Source organism: Halichoeres trimaculatus, unplaced genomic scaffold (assembly GCF_033239565.1).
Source record: "Halichoeres trimaculatus isolate MK-OKI-2021-1 unplaced genomic scaffold, fHalTri1.1 fHalTri1_scaffold_6, whole genome shotgun sequence".
Classification (NCBI taxonomy): Eukaryota; Metazoa; Chordata; class Actinopteri; order Labriformes; family Labridae; genus Halichoeres; species Halichoeres trimaculatus.
In genome coordinates, this window is record NW_027437184.1 from 10,474,747 (window position 1) to 10,497,579 (window position 22,833).

General features: G+C 41.0%; 1 protein-coding gene across 2 annotated transcripts in view; it reads right to left on the reverse strand.

Moving 5' to 3' along the window:
• LOC141791385 (polypeptide N-acetylgalactosaminyltransferase 10-like) overlaps positions 1–22,833 on the reverse strand; it is a 92,181-nt gene that overhangs the window by 36,333 nt on the left and 33,015 nt on the right. The gene's annotated exons all lie outside the window — the stretch shown is intronic.

Here is a 22,833-nt window from a genome sequence, read left to right on the forward strand (position 1 = left end):
AACAGCAGTCAGAAACTATTTGTGATGTGGAAGACTTTAATTTCTTTAGCTCATGGTCACTGTACCTGTGATGATTGAATGTACTCCATGATTACCGGATTGTTTTAAGGACTGAATTTGTTATATGAGGACTTAAAAATGTGGAAGATTTTTTGAGCTTCATCTTCAAAACAAAAAGCATCTACACACACACTTAAACATTTGTTTCTGCCATACGTTCCATCAGAAACATCCTACACGTTGCTGTTTCTTCTTAATTTAATTAACACTGAGTCACAGCTGTTCCAGCATGAAACCCTGAGATCTGTTTTCAGAGCAGTGGAATAATCCCAAAAAAGCTCTGGCAGCCCACCAGAGACAAAAGCTGCCTGTTTATTCCCTCAGCAAAATATTCCTCTGCCCTTGTGAAATCCATTAAGAAATCAATTTTCTCCAAGTTCAGTCTTGAATTTTTGCTGCTATCATTAAAAATAATCACCTCTAGGGAGTAGCTGAGCATGTTCTGGCAATTTACTGTTTAGCCAGCCAGCACTCTTTATTCCAGCTCAATGAAAGACGTGACTGCTGTAGCTCCATCTGCACAGTGTTATTCCAACTTTGCACCTGCCTGCAAAACGACAGGTGTGTCCTGGAGGTTAAATGTTGATGCAACCAGCAGAATGACATCAACTATAAACGAAAACACAATGCAACACATCTGACATCAAGAACACAGCAAACAGAACTTTAATACGTCTTGGATATTCAACCAGCATTGATGAGGGGATAAAAGCACATGCTTCTGAAAAGAAACAGAACTTGACGAGCTATGAAAGTTGCAATGACGTTAGAAAAAGATGAAATCAGGACAGGATTAAAAGAATATGTTTTAATGGAGGCGGTTTCTGAGTTCACACAGATAGCATCTGCTAATCTGTATTTTTCAAAGTGAGTTGACATTTACCTGACCCTGAGACGATGATATCTTTTCACCAGCTGCTCCCACAAAACAAGAAAAGAGAGAATACAGTCCTGCAGCATTTCAGAAAAGAGTCTGCTTTCTGGGTTTTTATGTGCATGGTATACATAGATTTCATCAGGGAATAAAAAAAGACAAACATAGGAAAAGATGAAAAAAGCTGTGAGCAATACATACAAAAAAAAATCTTGTTAATTTCCTGAGATGTGTCGTTTTATTTGGGCATCCTGTGCACATCTTAATCAACACCTGAAGATTTAGGCAGCAGTAGTGTTTTGGGATGTAACCTCCAGTGGATGGTTTCATATCTGCTTCCATTTTGAAGGTCTCAGCAGAGCAACTCCAGCTCTCTTCATCTCCAGCTTCCTGCCCACACAGGGAGCTTGTACTCAGTCCTGCATGTGTTAAACTCTGCTAAGCTGCAAGCCCTGTGGGGGCAGACAGTCACATTGTGTTCTAAAAAGGTTTCCTCTGAGCTCCTCTGACGTGAGATGAACAAATGTGTTGTGCCATCAACTCGGAGAGCTTCCACTATCACTGGTGTGCCAAAGAAAACCCAACCAGCTGCACCTCTCTCCTGCAATAATCTCTATGATAAATTTCAATCTGGCTTCCGACCTCTTTACAGCACTGACACAGCTCTTCTGAAAATCAGAAATTTCTATTCTCAGCCTGCTTGACCTCAGTGCTGCCTTTGACACTATTTCTCACACAATCCTACTGGATAGACTTCATGCAATTGGTATCACACAATCACCTCTAAACTGGTTTAAATCCTGTCTCTCTGGTTGCACTCGCTTCATTCAACTGAAATCATTTACTTCACACTCATTACTGGTTGCTACAGGTGTGCCCCAGGGCTCTGTCCTGGGGCCCCTGCTATTTATAATTAACTTACTTCTCCTTGGCCATATCTTCCATGAACATCACATTCAGTTCCACTGCTGTATGCAGATTCTATCCAGATTTTGATACATGCTCCTCAGTTTGCAAACAACCCAACAGTTTCTATTTAGGTCCATTGTCCAGTTCACAATTATCTGCATATGTCACATTGATGTTGAGAGCATTCTGACCAACTGTGTCACAGTCTGGTACCAAAACTGCTCCGTCACAAACTGTAAGGGGCTACAGCGGGTGGGTGAACTGCCCAGTGTATCTAGGGGCCCCCATTCCCCATCACTGAGGACGTCCAGAGAAAACACTGTCTGTGTCGAACTCGCAGCATCCTCAAAGACTTCTTCCAACCAGCAGACTGAAAAACAAGCTTCTTCCCTAGAGCTCCCTCCTGAACTCTGTCTCCCACTGACCCCCCTGTACAGTCTCTGACAGTTGCCATCTAGAGATGGGTATCTTTCACATTTGAAATGATACAGTATCGATGGCAATCAGTATTGGTACTCAACGGTACCAATTTTTGGTACTTTGTGTGTTGATGTGGTAAAAAATATCAGTTTGTTTAGTAATAAAATCCAAATTCTTTTCACTTTAACATATATTTTATTCAGTGTATAACCTTGTAATGTTGTGTTCATGTCCAGCACAGAAAATTACCTACTCTTCCACTACTTCACAGTCACAAGGATGCATTTGCGTACCTAAACATGGTACCTTTTCTGTACCCGGTACTTCACAGAATTTGGTTGGTACCTATAAAAGTACCCAATTCAATACCCATCCCTACTGCCATCCTCCCATCCCTCCTCCTGGTCATACACACAAATCTCTCTCTACCCGTATTATTAACCTTTATCTGTTTAGCATGTTCTTATCCCCTCAATAAGCTATCAATCTGTAGCATGTGTTCATAGTCTGTATAGTATTTTTAATCTGTATTTTATCCTTATCATTCATAAATATATTTTTATACCAATACGTCTATTAGCATAGTATGTTAACTGCACCTTAAATTGGTTTGTTCCTGGGTGACTTTTGTAAAATATTTTTCTATGTATTTTAATGTAAGTCTTGAAAAATCCCTCTTTAGTTAAGGATTATTTCTGGATGATGTTGCTGGTAAGGGTTGATTTTTGTATACATACAACATTCACTATCCTTTCCCTCATTGGACATGATTCATAACTCTTTCAACAGATAATTTCAGCTCTGGTCTGGCTGACGTTGAGTCACTCTCCCCTCCATCCTTACATGGACTAGAAAAATAAATAGTGAATTCAAATTCAGTCCTTCTCCCTCATCAACCTTCTGCAAAGCTTTCCATGGCAGAAAAATCCAAAACACATGCTGTATGCTAATGATTGATTCTCGTCCTTGCTCTCCTTACCTTACTTTTTATGCACTTAAAGTTTTAAGTGCCTTTCAGCGCAGCCCCAGACTACATTTTCGAGGTGAGAACATAACAGGGAGGCTAATGAATACATCAGCAGAGCTACAGTATATGATCTTTACTTCGTCCTTACACGGTGAATGTGCTTCCTCTTCAGAAAGACGTTTGAATCGATCAGCTCTCCCTGATGGCTCAACATCTCTAAATGGCAACACTTAATTAGCTCCTTTTGTCCTCTGTCTCCTGTCTCCCTCTCAACCTCCCCCTCATATCCCTCCCTCACTCGTCTCCCCGTCACACTTCACTGAGCTCCATTACCTCATTATCTCCCTTCAGCCTCAACCACATACACAAACAAACACACACACACACACACACACACACACACACACACACACACACACACACACACACACACACAAACACACAAACACACACACACACACACACGCACACACACACACACTCACGCGCGAGCAGTAACAGGAATGAATAAACATGCTGAACTTTGCTCTCTCTCTCAGCATCCTCGTCTCCATCACGATCGCGTCTATCTCCTCATCAGCTTCACTTCCTCTCCCTACATCTCCATTATGCAGATGCTTAGGCTGCTGCTGGTGATAACAGTGTTCAGAGTTGATGTGCATTGCTGACAGCAGCGCTCTCAAGCAGCCAAACCAGCTAATGAGTTCATGAAAACATTAACACAATCTTTAAAGCAGAGATAACAGTGTTAAAGGGTTTCTGGTTTCTGGAGTGTTTTTTTGTTTTACCTGCAAATGGCCATGACCTCAGGACATAAGCATTCTTTAACTCTTTACACTTGCAGAGTACTGTGAGTATTCATGCTCTAATGGTCTCTAAATGAGATGTTGCACTGGTGGAAGTGGACCAAGTGCAATGCACCAGGGTCCATGATGAATGTCCACTGGTGCTTCTTTTTTTTAAATACACTGCCTGGCCAAAAAATAGTTGCCACCAAAACAATGTCTCACACACTCTAATATTTTGTTGGACCATCTTTAGCTTTGATTACGGCATAAGCCTCTGCAATGTCGCTAAGATCTTGCATTGATGATGGTAGAGTCTGACCGCTGCAAAAAGCCCTCTCCAGCACATCCCAGAGATTCTCAATGGGGTCAAGGTGTGGACTCTGTGGTTGCCAATCCATGTGTGAAAATAATATCTCATGCTCCTTGAACCACTCTTTCACAGTTTGAGCCCAATGAGTCCCGGCATTGTCATCTTGGAATATTGCCATTCCGTCAGGGAAGAAAAAATCCATTGTTGGAATAACCTGGTCATTCAGTATATTCAGGTAGTCAGCTGACCTCATTCTTTGAGCACAGACTGTCGCTGAACCTAGACCTGACCAACTGCAGCAACCCCAGATCTAGGCACTGCTCCCACATGTTTGTACAGTAGGCACTAGGCATGAGGGGTGCATCATTTCATCTGCTTCTCTTCTTACCCTGATGCGCCCATCACTCTGGAACAGGGTCAATCTGGACTCATCTAACCACATGACCTTCTTCCATCGCTCCAGAGTCTGGTCTTTATGCTCCCTTGCAAATTGAAGCCTTTGTTTCTAGTTAGCCTCACTGATTGTTGACTGATAGCGGTCAGACTCTAACATCATCAATGCAAGATCCAACACTAGATGAAAATAAATTGTGTGACATTGCAGAATCTTATGGAAACAATGCCACAGCCAATGTGTGCCATAATCAAAGATAAAGACGGTCCAACATATTATCAGTGTATGACCTTTTTTTTTTTTTGGTGGAGACCTTTTTTTTTTGGCCAGGCAGTGTACGTTGCCTCAGAGGAGGTCTTCAGATTTCCTTCTACAGATCCAACAGGCACATTATTAAAGCTGTTGCTCTGTTTTAACTGCTATTTATCCTGATTCCCGAGCGAACCTCTTTCCAGCCCAGCGCCATCTTTATGCTGCGTCTGATTTTACCAGTGTCATGTGCATCACCACTGATTCTCACTCTATTTGGTCTTTGCAGCTGCTCTACCTGCCTTGGCTTTTCATGTATGGCTAAAGGGGAGGTGTGCTCTCCCCACCTCACGCTTTGGCAATCCACTTACACTCAGAGACATCCATCATGTAGGACTATTTTCTGCTTTCCCACATTTGAATAATTAAAGTCACCAACCCTAAATTGCGGCTTTAGATATTATTTGTCTTTTTCTGAATGCACATAAAAAGCAGTGTGGTGATCTGTGTTCTGCTCACAATGGTGTTTCCCTGTGTCTCCTCCTCTAGTGCCTGCTCGAGCCTGCCACGCTGCCAAGCTCCCTCACCTGCTGTCACCTCAGCCTCACGGACACTCCAACCTGCAGGGATCTAGCTCTCTCTGGATTTGGATCAGCACTTTTCACTTTTACGTTCTACAATAAAACCACTTAAAACTGCTTCTCTGCCTTGTTCTGCTTTACTACCTTAGCTGAACTACTGGTCATCCAACCATAACAGGGAGGTGTGCTGCCCCCGTCTTAAGCTTTGGCAATCTACTTTTTGACATGGAAGGGCAAGGAGCTCCCAGAACAGAGCATAACTGCAAAAATATAAATTAGTGCATACAAATAATAAAGGCCAGTTTTGCTTAACCAACACCAGGAGTGAGCAATGCAGCACTTTAGATTTAAATCTGACCTCTGGATATTGCTAAAAATTTCCATTTCCACTTTTTTCTACTAACCCACCACTTCATTCATCAGAGAAGCTTCTTCCCAAAGTTACAAAGGAAAAGCTTTCTGTGAAACCTTCACTCGATCATGTAAAGACAATACAAGACAAGCTCAAAGACTCCAAACAAAAACCAATCAGACGACAAGTTATTTTCACAGTCTTTAGAATGCCAGTACATGAAAGCAGTGCTCAAGAAAGTTGGGAGAGGAGATTACAGGAGGGATGTTGAGCTCAAACTGCTAAAAATCATATTTATGGAGCAGCACAGGGCCAGGATAAACTCAGCAGATTAACAGTACTGTCAACAAAGAACAGCAAAGCCAGAGATGCTGGGTTTCTGGGTTTAATGGAGTGAAGTCGAAACAAAAAATACACTTAATGGGACCTTGACAAAAAGTGCCTGAAATACAGAACAAAGAATATGGAACATTCAATAAAAGAAAAGGAGGAAAGGAAGTGTGACCTGAAGAGAATAAGCTATTGAAGAAATTATTTTGAAAAAATTCATTGGAGACTGCATAAAACGCATGTTTCAGAGAGACTCAACAAAAGAGGCTCTTTGAAACATAAGCCACAACACGTCATCCTTCTGTGATAATGCAGGTACACTGAAGAGAAATATGACAGCATTTTGATGCTTTTTTATTATCTTCTGTGTTTTCATGCAGCTAACAAGGGCAGATGTAAGAATAACTGTGAATTGACTACACACGTGGTGTTTGTTGGCAGCCATGTGCACGTTGCAGCGGCCGAGAGTGACACATTTCTGCATGATTAGCCTTCGTGCTCCTGTGGTTGACGCTGAAGTGGCTCTGGGTTGAAGGCTGCAGGGCGGCGTGCTCTATGAACACCAAATGTCTTCTGGAAATACTTTGAAAGTCACTCAACATAAGAGCAGCGAGCAGGTCACCACTTATTCCAGGAGAAGTATTGCAGCCATTTGTTTGGCCGATCCCATCAGGGAGCTGAGAGTAAGGAAGTAATTGGATGATCAATCAGCCAATGGCAGGTTTCCATCACAGAGGAGCTGATGGTGCAGAGTGCCACTGTGGTACCACAGAGTAAATACAAGCTGTGCTACTGGCTGTGATTACACCAACAGGATCAATGTTATCGACCAGTACAACTGAAATATTTACGTAAGGGTTGTACAGAATGCTGGGATAAAGCGTCCTGTTTACAGGCTCTGCTGTGGGCAAACTCTGAGAGAGGCTTTTTCCTCTAAATCTAACAATCCATCACAGTCAAAGACCTGGACTGCACATTCTCCACACTTATTAGTTTAACTGCTTCCCACTGAAGCAGCTGATTGATCCAAAGTGCAGTGTTGAGGCGTGATTTAAGACCCACCAAAGAAAAAATAAGTGTATAAAAGTGCTTTTTAAAGGGAGGCTGTATGAATGAGGCAGCCAAAGCCTCACATAGTTCATCTTTGCTTTGTACTTTGAAAGACAAAGAGAAAATAAATACATTCCAGCTCTGGTTATGATGGAGGGAAACAGATTTATCAGCCTTCATTGACTTTATTTAGCACAGACGGAGACATTACGTCAATTTCATCGGCTGGTACACAACAGAAAATACTCAGGAGCCTCTGTCTGGGAGCATTTACTGCCAATATGGTAGAAAAAAAAAACAGAACCAAACAAAAGACAAAAGTGAAAAACTGACGATAAAAAGAAAGGCACCCAGCAAGAAGACAATGAAAACTATGGGAGCATGGCACAGTTCTAGGGCCAGAAAGACTGGAAAGGAGCTTTTTTCTGAAACTTGTATTACTTGTTTACTATTATTATTTGTTTTATTTGTATTTAACCCTTATTTTACCAGGGATATTCACAATGAGATTAAAATCTCTTTTAAAAGTGAGTCCTGGATGAGACAGCATACTCAAGGGTCAACAAACAAAATTAACAAACAACAAAATAGCCTTGTAGACAACGCTGAAAGAGCCAGAGTCAAGTACAGATACAAAAGTTGCTAAATTGACTGCACCTTTTTTAACCAAGTTCCAAAGTTAGTGAGTCTCTGAAAAGGTGATCCACTAGGACAAGGACCTCAGATAAACCTAAAAAGAGATCAGCACAGTGTTTTCTGGAGTCAATGATATTTATGATGCCAAATAAGACCTTTACTGTAGCAGTGACAGAACTTTTTCTGGTAGAATTACTGTTACTCTTGTAGGGCTGGACAATTAATTGCATTTTTATCGTGATTTCAATTTTGCCATCTGTCAATCATAAAAACAATATAATCGAAGAAAAACAATTAATATGCCACACAGTGTAGATGTATGCAAGTTCCTGTGCTTCATAGCTCTTCTGTGTTCCATGTGCAGCCACAGCAAGTGTGTGTGACTTATTTGTATCAATAATACTGTATGTGCCACTTGCTGGTTCTCTAAAGTTGTGTTTAAATCAGTACTGAAGTTTTTGAATAAATGAATAATTGTGTATATTCATTGTGATTTCAATATCACTTAAAATAATCGGGATTCTTATTTTTACCATAATCGCCCAGCCCTATACTCTTGCACTATTTGCCACAACACACTCTCTATGTACTCTTTATCTGAATCTAGACCTCACTCATGAAAGCACATCTTATCATTTATAGCACAGTAATAAAAGAGGGTTGGTTGAAAATAGTAAGTTATCCATCAGCAAGTTTCCACCAAGAGGCATTCAACTAAAACAAGCTAGAGAACACTTAAAAGATGCTTGAGGATTCAACAACGTTTAGGAGCTGAGGTCTGAAACAACAAGCACTGAGCCCCTTCAGCATCAGAACCCACTGCTGCGTATCTGGGAGTCACATACAGGACCTCAGTAGAACTAAACCCACGGATGAACTGTAACACACATCCACACAACCTCACATCCAGCGCTCCCTCCACTCCACTTTCCCTGCCTTGGTGTGGACACAGAGAAGACAGCTACTCCGTTTCTTTCTGTTTTCAAAGTGTGACAAGTTACAGCTGCTTCCCTGGCCCCGTCTGGCCATAAATCCGTGAAATGACTTGGGCCTCGCCAGCAGAATTCATCTCTCACGCTCATCCTCCACTGCTGAGCGGCCAGACAGACGTGCCACCGTTTACCCAGTGTGGGCGGAAGCTGTGGGAATCGCTCTATTTTTACAATCACATTAGCGGCGTGAGCGAATGTTGAGGCTACGCTGTTTCACAATATAGTGTGCTCAATACACTTGCTGATGATGTGACGGTATTCGCTTCAAGGTCAGGGGAAGTTTTACTGAGGATAAAAAGTGGATGAGGGGGAGGAAGCAAAAAGCCGGGTTGGGCAGGATTTTTGGAGGTTGCCTACGAACTTTATTGTGTGGAGATCCTTCAGATATTAACACACTTATAAATGTTTTTTTTTATCATTATGCATAGACAGCCTGATGTTTTAACTAGTAATTTGAAGAATTTTGAACAGTTTAAATCCATTCAAACATCTCTTTCCTCTGCATCCAAAAAATATGACACTCTCATCCTAATACTGACACGGCTGGTTTCCTCTGGAGTCCATGAGGGTTTAGATACAGATATTTCATACTCTCTGAAGTCGACTTTAAAGGTGCTGAAAAAAGTGAAGATGCCTCAAAATGAGGAGATATAAAAGAGCTGTTGTCAGCTCTGATAGCAACACTTGCTCACTGTCAGTAGCTCAGTGTCACGCCTGAGCTGCTGGCTGTAAATCAGAGCAGACTGCTGGTCAGACGAGGCAGAGAAATAAACAGGCTGAACGAAGCGAGTGCTCTCTTCTAAAGTGCGTTGTGACCTTACATCAACTGAAAGAAAATATGAAGAGGGATGAAAAGTCATGTTTTTAAAAGTAATTTTGTTTGATTCTCACTTACGGAATGGAGGAGACAACATGGTGACCTGACCCAAAAGAGAGGTGTGAAATGCAGACAAACTGTGGGTTAATGTAGGACTAAAGGCTCACAGTCAGAAGAAGAAGACAGACGTTTTAGATCAGAATCTACGATCTTCCTGTGACTGGAAATTAAGAGAATACAAAGGAATAAAGACACTCATGCCTGATCTCCTGCTGTTATGTGACCACAGGGGGTTATCTCATAGAGACCCTCCTTTTAGTGGAAACAGCTGAGGAAAAGGCGAGAAAATCACCATTCCTTATCTGATAATAGCAAAGGAGCAAAATGACACAATCTGAAGACCTCATCTCAATGAGGAGAGCCTGGTGTGGAGAATCTAATCACTGTCAAGGACAGGGAGAACTCTGGAGTGAGATTTGTGTGGGGGATGAATGAGGAGCTTGATTACTTGTTTTTTTTCTCCATCAGTGATCGTAAAAACAAAGATGATCATTACTGTGCATGAACTGGTATATTTAAAACCAAAGTATACAAAGAATGTGATGTTTGCATGCTTTGAGCTTTTTGAGTCACTAAGTTTGCCCTAAAGCAAAGCTAACACTCTGAAAAAAACAGGTCTGAGTAACCTCACAAAGATATTCTGTGCCAAAATGTGCACAGGAAGATGGGAGGGCTAAAATGTGTGCTAAAGTGCACAATCAGAGGGCAACTGTTTGAAAGAGGCCTCTTGGGAGCCAAAATGCACTCTAGAGTGCTATCTTGGGTGGAAAATCTTGGCAGTAGGACTGGGTATCACCATTTGATTCTGTTATATTCTGATTCTCTAGGTCTTGGTCTTATTCAATTTCTGATCCTATTTGAGTCTATATCCATTCATTCAGGGATATTTAAGATACAAGACGTACTCTTTTTTGCAGACATACAGCTCTTAGTGAATCAGTCTGAAGACAAACAGAGAAATCATATCTCCTGTTCGGACCCTCAAAATTAAACTGAACAACTTGAAGCAAACAGCCACCCATTAAAAACCACCAGCACTTAACATGTTGGGGCGTATCATTTAACACAAATACTTTCGCTTTAGCTCACACTAGCCTCAGCTGATGAGAAGGAGGATGACTGACAGCGTGTTTTCAAACTCTGATGCAGAGGCATCATGTTGAAGCAGGGCAAACACGATAAAAGTGAAATAAAGTTTGTGACACTGAGACGATTGTATGGCTAAGTTATGATCTCCAAACAGCAGTAGAGGAGAGCGTGAACAATGGCACTTATCCAGACAGATGTCCAGTCAATCTCTACTTCATATAACCTTGCAAAAACTAGCTGCTGGTTTTACAGCGCTATTGTATGAATATATATTCCACATTGACAGTGCCAGACTTGTTGGGAACTGAATATTCTATGCAGAGTACCCACAGTCACAAACTGAAATTCATCCAGGAATTGGATGAATTTCTTAATTAAAAGATCAATCTGTGGTCTTAATGAAAGAATATTAAATTTTGAAAATGACAAGTGACTTTATTTTGAGTACCAACCTTTTTACCCAGTCCTACTTGGCTGGGTAAAACATGATGAAGTGCCCTCTTGGGTGGCAAGAAAGACATGCTGAAATTCCTTGAAAAATGCGCAGCATTTAGTGCACCTATGAAGGTGCTGTATGCCCCATATGTTTTTTCTTTTTTCTTTTCTTTTCTTTTCTTTTCTTTTCTTTTCTTTTCTTTTCTTTTTTTTTCTGTTCTGTTCTCCCCTGCCCTTCAAAATGTCAGTGCATGCCACTGCTCAATCAGTGGCCTTGTTTGAAACATCAGAAACAGCCACAGTATGCTGACACTTACTGCTGTTTGTGACCAGCACACCTCAACACAACAAAAAGGTAGCAGATTTATCCGACTGTGAGACAAACACACACACACACACACACACACACGCACATGCACACACACACACACACACACACACACACACACACACACACACACACACACACACACACACACACACACACACACACACACACACACACACACACACACACACATACCACAGACAGAAACCTCCACAGCAGCGCCTGCTGTGTTCCAGAAAACAGGGATAGAAAAAAAAAAAAAAGAAAGAGAGTCACAGGTGTGAAGACCTGGGCTGAATGGCTCCATGAATGAAAGGACAAGAGGTTACTTTCTCAGCCAGTTCTCTCAGCAGATCTCAAGGGCTGTCGTTGCTATGATACCTCTCCAACATCACCTCTCAGTGTCACCTGGCTAATAGTGTTTGTCGTCTGCAGCTTGCTGAAGAACAGAAGGAAGAGAGCCAGGTGTCAGGGACTGAGGAAAGAGTCGCTCTCAGGCATTGAACATCACCAGGATCTATTTTTACATCATACCATCAACTTTAATATACAGCCTATAATAAAAGGCAGTTTCGAAGAGTCTTCATCACTTTTTAAAGAGGCTGCTTTAGTTTTCAATCTCCACACAAATATTATCTTCAATCTCAATCAGGCTTTAATTACTGCCTTCTGGAGTTTGCTTTCAGGTGTTATAGAAAGCAAACAAAAGGCTCATTTTAAAAGATGTTTTACCCACTGCACTCACATTATACTCAGTGAAAACAGCCATTAAGAGGGATCTTTTTTGAGCTTATGTGGCGTCAAAATTATTATGAAGCACCAAGCTGTATTTATTGTTTTTAAGAGAGGGTTCGTGTTTTGCAAGAAAAATTATTATTATTATTTTTTTTTTCATTTTCCTTTTTTGCTGCTTTACAAAACCCTAATTTCAGCCTTTTTTTCTGCCAGCTCCTCTCCTCTGCTGAGTTTGGCTGCAATTTAACACCAGGAGTTGTTCATCACATGGTTATCACGGTAGCCGCTGTGTGATCAATCATATAATTAAAAGGTTTTTCAAACTTTGGTCACTACTACCATTTGTCAACGTGTCTCCCTGTGGAAGTTGGACATTTTCTGAGCTGTACGAGATGGGAATTTTTAGCTTGAGAAAGACTGTAGGGAGGGTCTGGGCTGCAGAAAGACATCATTCCTTCACACAAAGTTGCGTGGATGTTGAGGATATGTCAAGCATAAACCAAACTTAAGCACCTTGCTCCACAAACCTCTTTCCCTCTGATTGTCCTGCTCTCTGGAGGCCTGTCAGCGGGGCGGGGCTTTGGGAAGGCCTTGGTGTTTGAGGCCCTATTCCTCCAACTTGTCACAAACCAGGAGATCCTTATGTGATGACTGCATAATTTCAGCAAGCCTGGTGAAGTTCTGGTGTAAAGAATTCAATGTTTTGACCAGTTTGCAGACAGATTTGGGGATTTTTCACAACATCTGATTGTGTAGAGGTCTGAGAATTGGCACATTGTAACCATATATAAGATCTATATGGTGAGAGCTTAAAGAGGACAGAAACAGAAGAGAGGGAAAGATTTAGTTCCTGAGAAAAAACAGAAAGCACGGCAGTTTTTTTTTTTTTTTTTTCTCAGTCATTATATGATATTTATATCTTGAGCTTGAAAGCAGTACAGCCCCTTACTCTCTCTGAACCACAACACAAACTGATTTGACTGGTTCTTTAATCTTGTTTTACACTTAGTACATTTACTTGCACACAGTGGTCCAACTAGAGGCTGGCACACATAACAGGATTCTTCAAACTTTCATGGAGAGACCACACACTTGATGAAAACAAAAGACAGATCACACGGGATCGCTCTCTTCTGATCTCAAAGGGTCCAGTGTGCACTACAGAGGACGCCACACATGAACTGATTCTTCATCAGATTGTCAGCTTCTTCACACTCAATATTCCAAGTCTCATAATGGATGATCAGGAAACAGCAACAACGGTTGTTTCAGCCTCTTAAGTTTCAAGAAAAAAAAAAAAAAAACAGACACTAAAAGAAAAGCAAAGCCATGGAGACAGCAGAAATCTGGACTGTATACATAACAGTGCAAGTTGGTGGTGAGTAAAGTCGTCACAAGTATCAGAGATTGACTCTTTACTTCCTCTTCCATCAGTCAGCTGAGTCAGCTGCCATCTTGATTGGCTTTGCTGCGGTACACGTGACATTACAGCCTATGCATGCTTGGCCCCTTTCAGGGTACCCCACTCTCTACAGGATTTCTCTTGCAAATAATGAGCAATTTCATTTTCTATGATCTCTCAGTTTGTAGGGCTTCATGTCATAGCTCGATCATACAGTCACAGCAGGGGTTCTCGTCTTGTCGGTTTTAGCATGTAGGAAAGAGTTTGAGAATCGGACTTCCGACCAAGAACGTCTCACTCTGCTACAATAGGTGGCGCTGTGACCTTTTTTATAAGCAAAGCTGAGTGGGTATAGACCTAGATTACTTCTTTGTGTTTCTCTCCTTTCTATGAAGTTAAGAATGTACTGTTCCTTGAGCTGCGTTGAAAATGAAAGTTGCTTCTTCCTTCCTCCAAAAATAAGGCTTAATAAGCTTTCTTTTGCCATGGTGTTTGTCATTTATCATAGTCATCTGCTTCTACTTCCAGATGAGATTTGCTCATGCAGAGGGCGTACTGAGACCTGCTAAACCCAAGCGCAGTCTAATAGGAATGGTGTTAACTACATGTGTTGATTGAGCCATGCTCAGCCCAATCTCAATCTGACTAAACTTATAGCAGCTCTGAAGCTGCACACAAATGCACTGATTGACTCTTTATTTTCATGTCACCAGCTTTCTTTCTGTTTCTTTCTTTCTGTTTGACTGACACTTCATAGACACAACAGTATATGACACTGACAGAAGTCTGTCGCGCCATCAGATATCTTTAATCTCTCTGAATCATTCAGTGACAAAAATACACAACACGTTGAGTGAGCTGGCTGATCTAAAAATCTACTCAATTTCACATCTCGTAATCAGTGTCAAACATTATGAAGCCTGGTTTTCCTCCCAAGTTTCCTCAGAGAAAGAAATTAGAGCTGAGGAAACACCTGAGTATTCTGAGTTATACAAAGTCTACTGTTTCTATTGAGCTTCGTTAACAGCTTCAGAAGTCCACAGCAAGTGAAGAGGTGAACTTTTCATGATCACACCAAGAAAACTGTAGGTAATTTCTGTGATTACAACATGTGTTAAGATGACCCACCTCCAGGCTTTCTTTACAGTTTTTAAAATAACCTGCCTCATAATAACTTATCCATTCCCCTTCAGGATGGGTCCTGGAGGCAGCCCCACTGCATAATGAAGAGTTAAAAATATAACAGGGTGCCAGAAAGACTCTGTTAGGCTGCGCGGCGGAGAGAGGGTTACTCAGCGTCAGCAGAACTGGAAGTTTCTTTCTGTGAGGGAGGGAGGGAGAGAGCTGTGTCTTTTTCAAGGTGGGCTGGGGTGTTAATGACTCTCACGGATTGATTGCATTTTGTGACTTGAATGCCAATGAGATCACAAGGGACTTAATCGTGATCATCTTTTATTTTAGCTCTCATTAATGACTGTATTTGCATACAGCTACAAACAAAAGTGTTTGTGAAGTGTGTTGTGTGTGTACACAACATACTCTCACCCTAGTTTGATCTTTGATTTTGTGGTTTGGTTGAAATATTACGCTTTGGTAATCTTAGTCCTGCACATGCAAGTTCCACAAAGAACGAGGAAAACACTCAGAGAGAGCAGACCTCGGCCAAGCATATTGTGATTGTCACCAACATTTTAGTCCTACTTTAATGTTATACTCCCTTTCAGCAGACTGTCTGCTGCAATTTGGTGTTAGCTGCAGGTTTGTAAAATAATTTGTTACCTGACAGTGTTGAAAATTATGACCCAGTCCATAATCCATATTGTGGATTTAAGCATCCAGAATATTGCCAGGATCTAGATTGTACTTTTACATCTGTCAGAAAATATGGTGACATTGTCTTGTATTCTTTTGCAAAGCGATCCGACCATTTATCGTGGAGTTATATACACGTATGGTGAAAACAGCCCTATCTCATAATGATACATAATCCTTTTAAAAAAATCCAGAATCCCGACGGTGATCTGGATCATCTACATAATTTTGATAATTTCCTGAAAAATTAATCAAGATTTGTTGGTTACTTTTTGAGTCATGTTCACTGACAAAAACAAACAAACAAACAAACAGACAAACTCTCCCAAAATCATGACCTCCTTGGAGGAGGTAATGAATTATTTGCTTACAATAAATCCAATTCAGTGGTGTGCACAGGAGGGGGATGGGGAGGTCATTCCCCCCTCAAGTCCAAACTGTTGATGAACATGCACAGAAGTTACCTCCTGGGTGCCTTAAAGGATAAGTTCAGTTTATACAGCTCTTACATTGTTTATCGAATGGAGTAGAACAAAATACTCACCCAGAAGGCTTTCCTGATCCAAGCAGTGCTTCGGGAGATATTTAGATCCAAAATCGTGCAGCGGACGTCCGTATAATGGGATCCATCGGGGGCATAGACGGGGCCGCTCCTAAAAATGCATTAATCGTCCAAAACTTGTGGTTTTCACTAATATTCCATCATGGTCAGCTCCGGGTTAGTCCTCTGCTGCAGTCTGTGTCACTCCAGACAGCGCTGTGTGGCTGTACTGACCTCTGAACTCACAAAGACTTTGTTTACAATTGCCCCTCAAAGAAAGGAGGAAGTGGAGTCAGCTCTCCAGAGAGTACTGCGCATGCGCGGAGGGGCAATCGTAAACAAAGTCTTCGTCAGTTCAGAGGTCAATACAGCCACACAGCGCTGTCTGGAGTGACACAGACTGAAGCAGAGGACTAACCCGGAGCGGACCGTGATGGACTATTGGTGAAAAACATGAGTTTTTGGACGATTAATGCGTTTCAGGAGCGGTGCCGTCTATGCCCCGATGGATCCCATTATACGGACGTCCGCTGCACGATTTTGGATCAAAATATCTCCCGAAGCACTGCTTGGATCAGGAAAGCCTTCTGAGTGAGTATTTTGTTCTACTTCATTCTATAAACAATGAAGAAGCTGTATAAACCGAACTTATCCTTTAACTTTGAAAGTGCCCTCTTAAGAAGCCAAAATGTGCACTGTTTAGCAAAAGTGCACTCTTTAGCATGCTAAAGTGTCTCTGGGAGCCAAAAACCACATCAAAGTGCCCTTCAGGTGCCAATATGTGTGCGTGCCCTGGGAAACACGTCGAATTAAGTGCCTTCTTCACAGGCGAGAACATGCTTACATGTGCCTGTTTTTATTGCCCCTGCCCTTCAAATAGTTTGTGCATACCACTGGTTATATTTGTGTGTATGGCTATGAGAGCTCCCTGCCTTTCCACGCGCATAAGTGAAATACAAAAAGCTCAGAACAAGCTTAAAGAACAGAACAGAGTCAGCATTGGTGAGCACACATACTGTATGATCCTGATGAAATGTAACAGAGAACTGAAGTTTGACTTTATATTTGTTGGGTGTTGCTACAACAAGCAATTTGAGACTTGATGCTTGTTTCTCAAGTAATTGTCAGAATGTTACAGCAGAAGTTGGGCAGTAATTGGTTGATGGGTAGAAGGTAAAAAAAAATGTCTGTGTAACAAGGACTGCATCCCCCTCTGGGAATGTGTCCACCCCGTCTTGTTTATCCATCTTTGCAGAGGACAAAAAGGCATCCTGCCAGGAGGAGCGCACAAATGAAGCTAATGACTTGCAGAGGATTTATGGAGGCTCTGAGGTGGCCTGTGTGGATGAGACAGGTCAGACACCCAACGACACAATAACACTCCCATCAGTCTTACATGGAATGGCTCCCCAGCTCGATGAATTCATGTATACATCAGAAATTAATCACTTCACTGTAAGCTTGAACCATGCTTTAATAATGACTCAATCTTCTTCACTTGCTCTCTAATCCATTATGCAGCGGGTCAATGCCGAGTATCGATTTGTGGTATTCTGTTCAGAACTTGTCCTGGATTATTCTCTCTAACATTGTATCACCAGCTTCTCATCCAGAGACCAGGACTTATTGGAGTTCACTCTGTCTGTGTGTCTCTTAAGCCTTAATTAAAGCTTGACTGGTTTCTTATTAAAGGAAGGTGGCAGTGAGAGAAAGTGTGAGAGCAGAAGGCCTGCAGAGGTTAAATCCCTCCCTGGAGCTCTGTAATGTTCTCCCATCCATCCTGACCACACAAGGCTCAGACCAGCTCAGGCTCCAGGCTGTTCTCACACTGTGCTGTTGTTCTTTACGCCCTGTTTCAGAGGAAGCTATCTTTAAACCTCTGCATGACTCCTAAAAATGTTGTTATTGGTTTCATGAATCATCATTGCTTTAGTAGAAAACTCCTCAGAAGACGTTTTCTGTTAAACCCATGTATTGCTGGAGTGTTTTAACATCAACACCTCAGCAGGCATTCAGAAGTCATCCTGGGGTTTGCAAACAAAAATTTCCCAAAAATCAAATGACCAACGGGAAGTCAGGCATCCCCCATCCTTTTTTGCATATCACTCCTCACTCTTGAATTGTTTCCTGCTTTGTCCACTGTCCAGTCCTTTCAAAATAAAGGCATAAAAGATAAGAAGCACGACTTTTGATCAGAAACTGTCATCATTTAGCTCAGGAATAATTTTCCCTTTCCTTCAGGTCCTTGGCGGCAAACTTCTCTGCTCTTGGAGAAACATTATGTCTCATAACTTTTCCTGGGAAAGGTCCAATTTTATGTCCTTTTTTTTTTCTTTGAAGAGTCTATTCTTTTCTTGACTGTCCCTTCTGACATTTCTTACTATTCACTAAAAAAATACACAAGGACAGCAGCTGTAAATCATTATTAACCTCTAATAACTTATAAAAAAGAAACTTAAAAAAAAAGACCTTTTAAACACAACACCCAGCAATATGTTCACATCACCACAGCATACAGATGTTAAAACATTTCTCAGAGGTGTATTTATTATTTATAGTGTGTCCACAGCTCTTCTAGGATGACTGGGGAGACAGAGTTTTTGACCTAGACTGCAGCCTGTCACAATGGGGAGCAGTTTTGACCTCAATTCGAGATGATGTCAATTTTATTTCTTAAGTCTCCGGTGTACACACTGAACTACATTTAACATCTAAGTAAGTAGTCTGTGCTATTTGCCCTATAAAGTTTGACAGAAACATAAACAGTCACATTATTATTGTTTTGAGTTAGCTTCATTGTTTAAAGATTGTTTATGATGCATTTCTGTGTATCTAATTTCTTTCTAACCACAGTGCTTCCTGGTGCTAGGTAGTGATAAAGGATCCAAGCATAGTTTCAGGCTGTCTTTTTTAATGACTAAGAAATAAGCAGCAAGCATGCTCAGTTCATCCTACTGCACCATGCCAACTGATGGGGTGTTAAATGTTAAATTCATTCCTAGCTTGGGTATTATGTGAATGCTGTGATAAATCTCTTAATGTGTGGTAAATAAATGTAAAAAGACTTTGCAATGGGTCATGGTTTGAAAAATAGCCTTCTTGCTTGAATTGATTGCTTCACTGATTCCAATTAAAAATGGTATGGTCCAGTGGGAGGGGCTTAGCCTTTACACGGAGGGGATCGACACTGGCTCAGCAGTCAGAGAAGGGCTGTGGTGATATGCAGAGTCAATGCTGCATCTGGCAAGTGTTTGTAAATAATTCTCAGCCGCATTCAAATTATTTCCTCATAAATCCCTTGACTCTGCAAGGAAAGAATAAAAACACTTCATTTTTGCATCAAATGGACTTTGTCCTGCTACCTTTTCCTATGTTTTGGGATTAAACTACACCTTTTCCAGCCAGCCTTTTGACCTACAACTTCCACTCTAGGTCTGAGTGTGACAATCTAACAAGAGCATCATTAAGTTGTCATTATCTATTTCCTGATCACTTTCCTGTAAGAATACACCAGAGAAGGACATCTGATTGGTCAGATATCCGTGCTTCTACTTCTTTTATCTTTAATCTTACGGCTGTGCCACCTTTTTTTTTTTTTTTTTTTATCATTCTCAACAGAAATGGAGCTGATGTACTGGAAACGATGACCCCTCCAGATACCTCACCCCTCAGTCACCTGCAGTGACCACAATATCTTCAGATATGAGAGGGTGTCAGATCCTGGTGTGAAACCATACCCTGAAATCAGAGCAGTGAAAGATTCTTTTCTGTGAATTATTGCTCCTAGAATGATGATTGGTTACCTTTATAACCCTAAAGTTAGGAATAAACAGACCACTGGGGAGGTATAAAGAGATAATGAGGCTCAGATGAAGCAGATCCATCAGAGATTATGTTGATTCTCAGCCAAAAAGCATTTAAATCTCCAAATAAAACACAATTTGAAGCTGCAGTCTGAGGTAATTTCACATCTTCAAATTAAATTTGTTGATTACAACCACTCTTTGTTCCTAATTGTACACTTTCTTTTTAGAATAACAGGAGTTTAGATGCTCTTTAGTTTTAAATTGCAGACGATTATCGGTGTACTTTCACCATTTCTCTTCAGCAGCAGCAGCAGAGGGAGGGCTGGGTCTCAGAGCTCTGATGGGTGTTAACCTCTAAATGAGTCTGAGGCAGCGGAACATCTCATTACCGCTGAGACGAGAGGTAAACACATCCTTCAACGAGGGACCGTGACAGAGAGCACTAATTAACAAGGAATTAAACACTTTCTTAAAAGGGCCGGTGAAGGCAGAGTGAGAGAGGAAATTACATGCAGACAGGTGCACACACACAGGCACACACACATGCACACAAAGCTATTTAACAATGGAAAGCTACTGCTGCAGAAGGTGGTGCACAGTGCAGAAGAAAATATATCACTTCTTTCTTCAATGAGCAATTAACTCGAATCATCATCTGTACTTTTGTTGTGGATGATTGAGCTTTTTATCGTAAATGAGTCACTCCCGGGGAAAAAAAAAAAAAAAAAAAAAAATCTCTAGAATCTGAAATTATATCTGAGGATCCAGAAACTTTGCAAAAGTGCAAATCTCAAATGTTACTCAGATCTGCAAATATGCAGACCAAAGTTGTTTCACTAAGTGCTGAAGATTCCCTCTTTATCACCTGCAACTGAAGCAAGTCTCTCTGTTGGCTGTCTGATTACATGTGACTCTACAGTTTTTTTGTGCAAAATCTGCAGATATGCAACACAATCAACAGATATTTGCAGCAGGGATTTATACTTTCTGAGCTCAGGCCTGTAGGCTCACGATGTCTCACACTGTAGCAAATAACTGCACATTTACTTAGAAATTTTAACTGTAAAATCCTGTAACGCTTAAACACAGCACTATAAAATATTTCACTGTAGAATAATAGTAGAATACTGGCAACCCTGCTGCCAGTATCTTACTGTTATTTTACAGCAAAGTATATTTTGTTGTGATGGTGTTTTGTAACCATGAGTGAGGAGGACATGTAGTGGATCTGAACCCCAATTGTATATATATATATTGCATTGGGTAAATGGTCTGTCTGCACACCACACGGCACGGGCCAACCGTCTTTGCTCCACGTGACACTGACAGGCTCTCTGTGCTCAATGGCACTGAACAGTTGTCTGTGCTCTACTTCGAACAGCCATGTAGTTTTTTTTTTTCCTCTCAGTTAACTGTAAAATACCCCACCGGGACAGTAGTTTAATTGGAGCACAGACAGCCTGTGCCCTCCTCGCAACATCTTAATGAACAACAGAGTCTTTTATTCACTGCATTGCCTCCTTACACAGGGTTGCAAAGTGCTGCAACAACAGAAATTACTTTGCTGTAAAAAAAAACAAAAACAATAAGATACTGGCAGCAGGGTCGCCAGTATTCCACCATCATTTCACATTCATTTACCGGAATTTAATAAACAGTAGTATAAATTACAAATAAATTACAGGAAATGCACTGTAAATACTGGCCATTTCTGTTGCCAGTGTTTTACCATTATTTTACAGTGATTTTTTTCATAGTGTCAGCCAAGTTTCACGCATTACTTTGAATAATCCTGTTGGACTCACCTCAGCAAACCCCAAAGTTTACAAATCATTTATCACTCTTCCTTAGCAGCTTTTGAAGAAACAGTTATTTGAAAAAAATCCATGTTAAGTGTCAATACAACAATGATATCCCAAAAGCACAGCTTGCAGAAGCCGTTACACACAGTTGGACAAGTAGTAAACAACTTTTGAGTCTCTGTAGATCAGTGGATTAAGTCCTCTTTTTTCCTGAAGTTTGACTCACAATCCTTTTATGTTTCAGTGTTTAGTCCCTGATGGTTTCAACACTCTAGACTTAATAAAACATGAATGTACTCACTAAGATGTCAGACATTTCAGAAGTCAAACATCAGCAGACTTCATATTGAGAATGCAAAATTAACCAAACTTTGGTCAACAAAGAAAGTACAAAGAGGAAGAGTTAAGGCAGGTCTCCTTTCCTTACCAACAGTTATTTCGCCATGCTTTTGCAAAACTCATAATCTTTCAAATGGATGAGTTCAAAAAGTTTAACCCCTCTTCAGTGTGTGCTGATAGAGAAATTATCTATTCAGACTGAAATTATGTTTTGAATCAGGCTGTAAACATGTTTATTTCTGCAGTAAAGATTGGCTTTTTGAATGGGTGTGTATGTGGTTTCTACTATTGCTGCAGCAAGCCTCTAGTGGACACTCCAGAAATTACAATTTAGACACTTTCCTATAGGCTTCATTTCTAAAGACCAGCGGTTGCTGCTTTTAAAAACATTAAAACTCAGCTTATTTGTCTCCTTCACTCATTAGAAATCAAAATAACACAGCAACATCTTCAGAAATGATGACACCAAACACTTCAGCGTATGATTAACTCAATTTCAGGGAAATTGGAGTCACTGTCCACAAGTTTCCCGTCAAATATAAGGAACAAGGCCAGAAAACTATCTCATTGCAAAGATTCATAACACAACAATACTTATGCTTGACCATTTCTGAGGAAGCTCTGTGATTGAAAGGTAACCAGCTTATCCATCAGCAGGCTCCAGCCTCCACCATCACCATCACCATGATCTGATGGCTGATGGATGTTTGAGGACATGTCTTAAAGCAGACAGGTGTGTGTGTGTGTGTGATTTA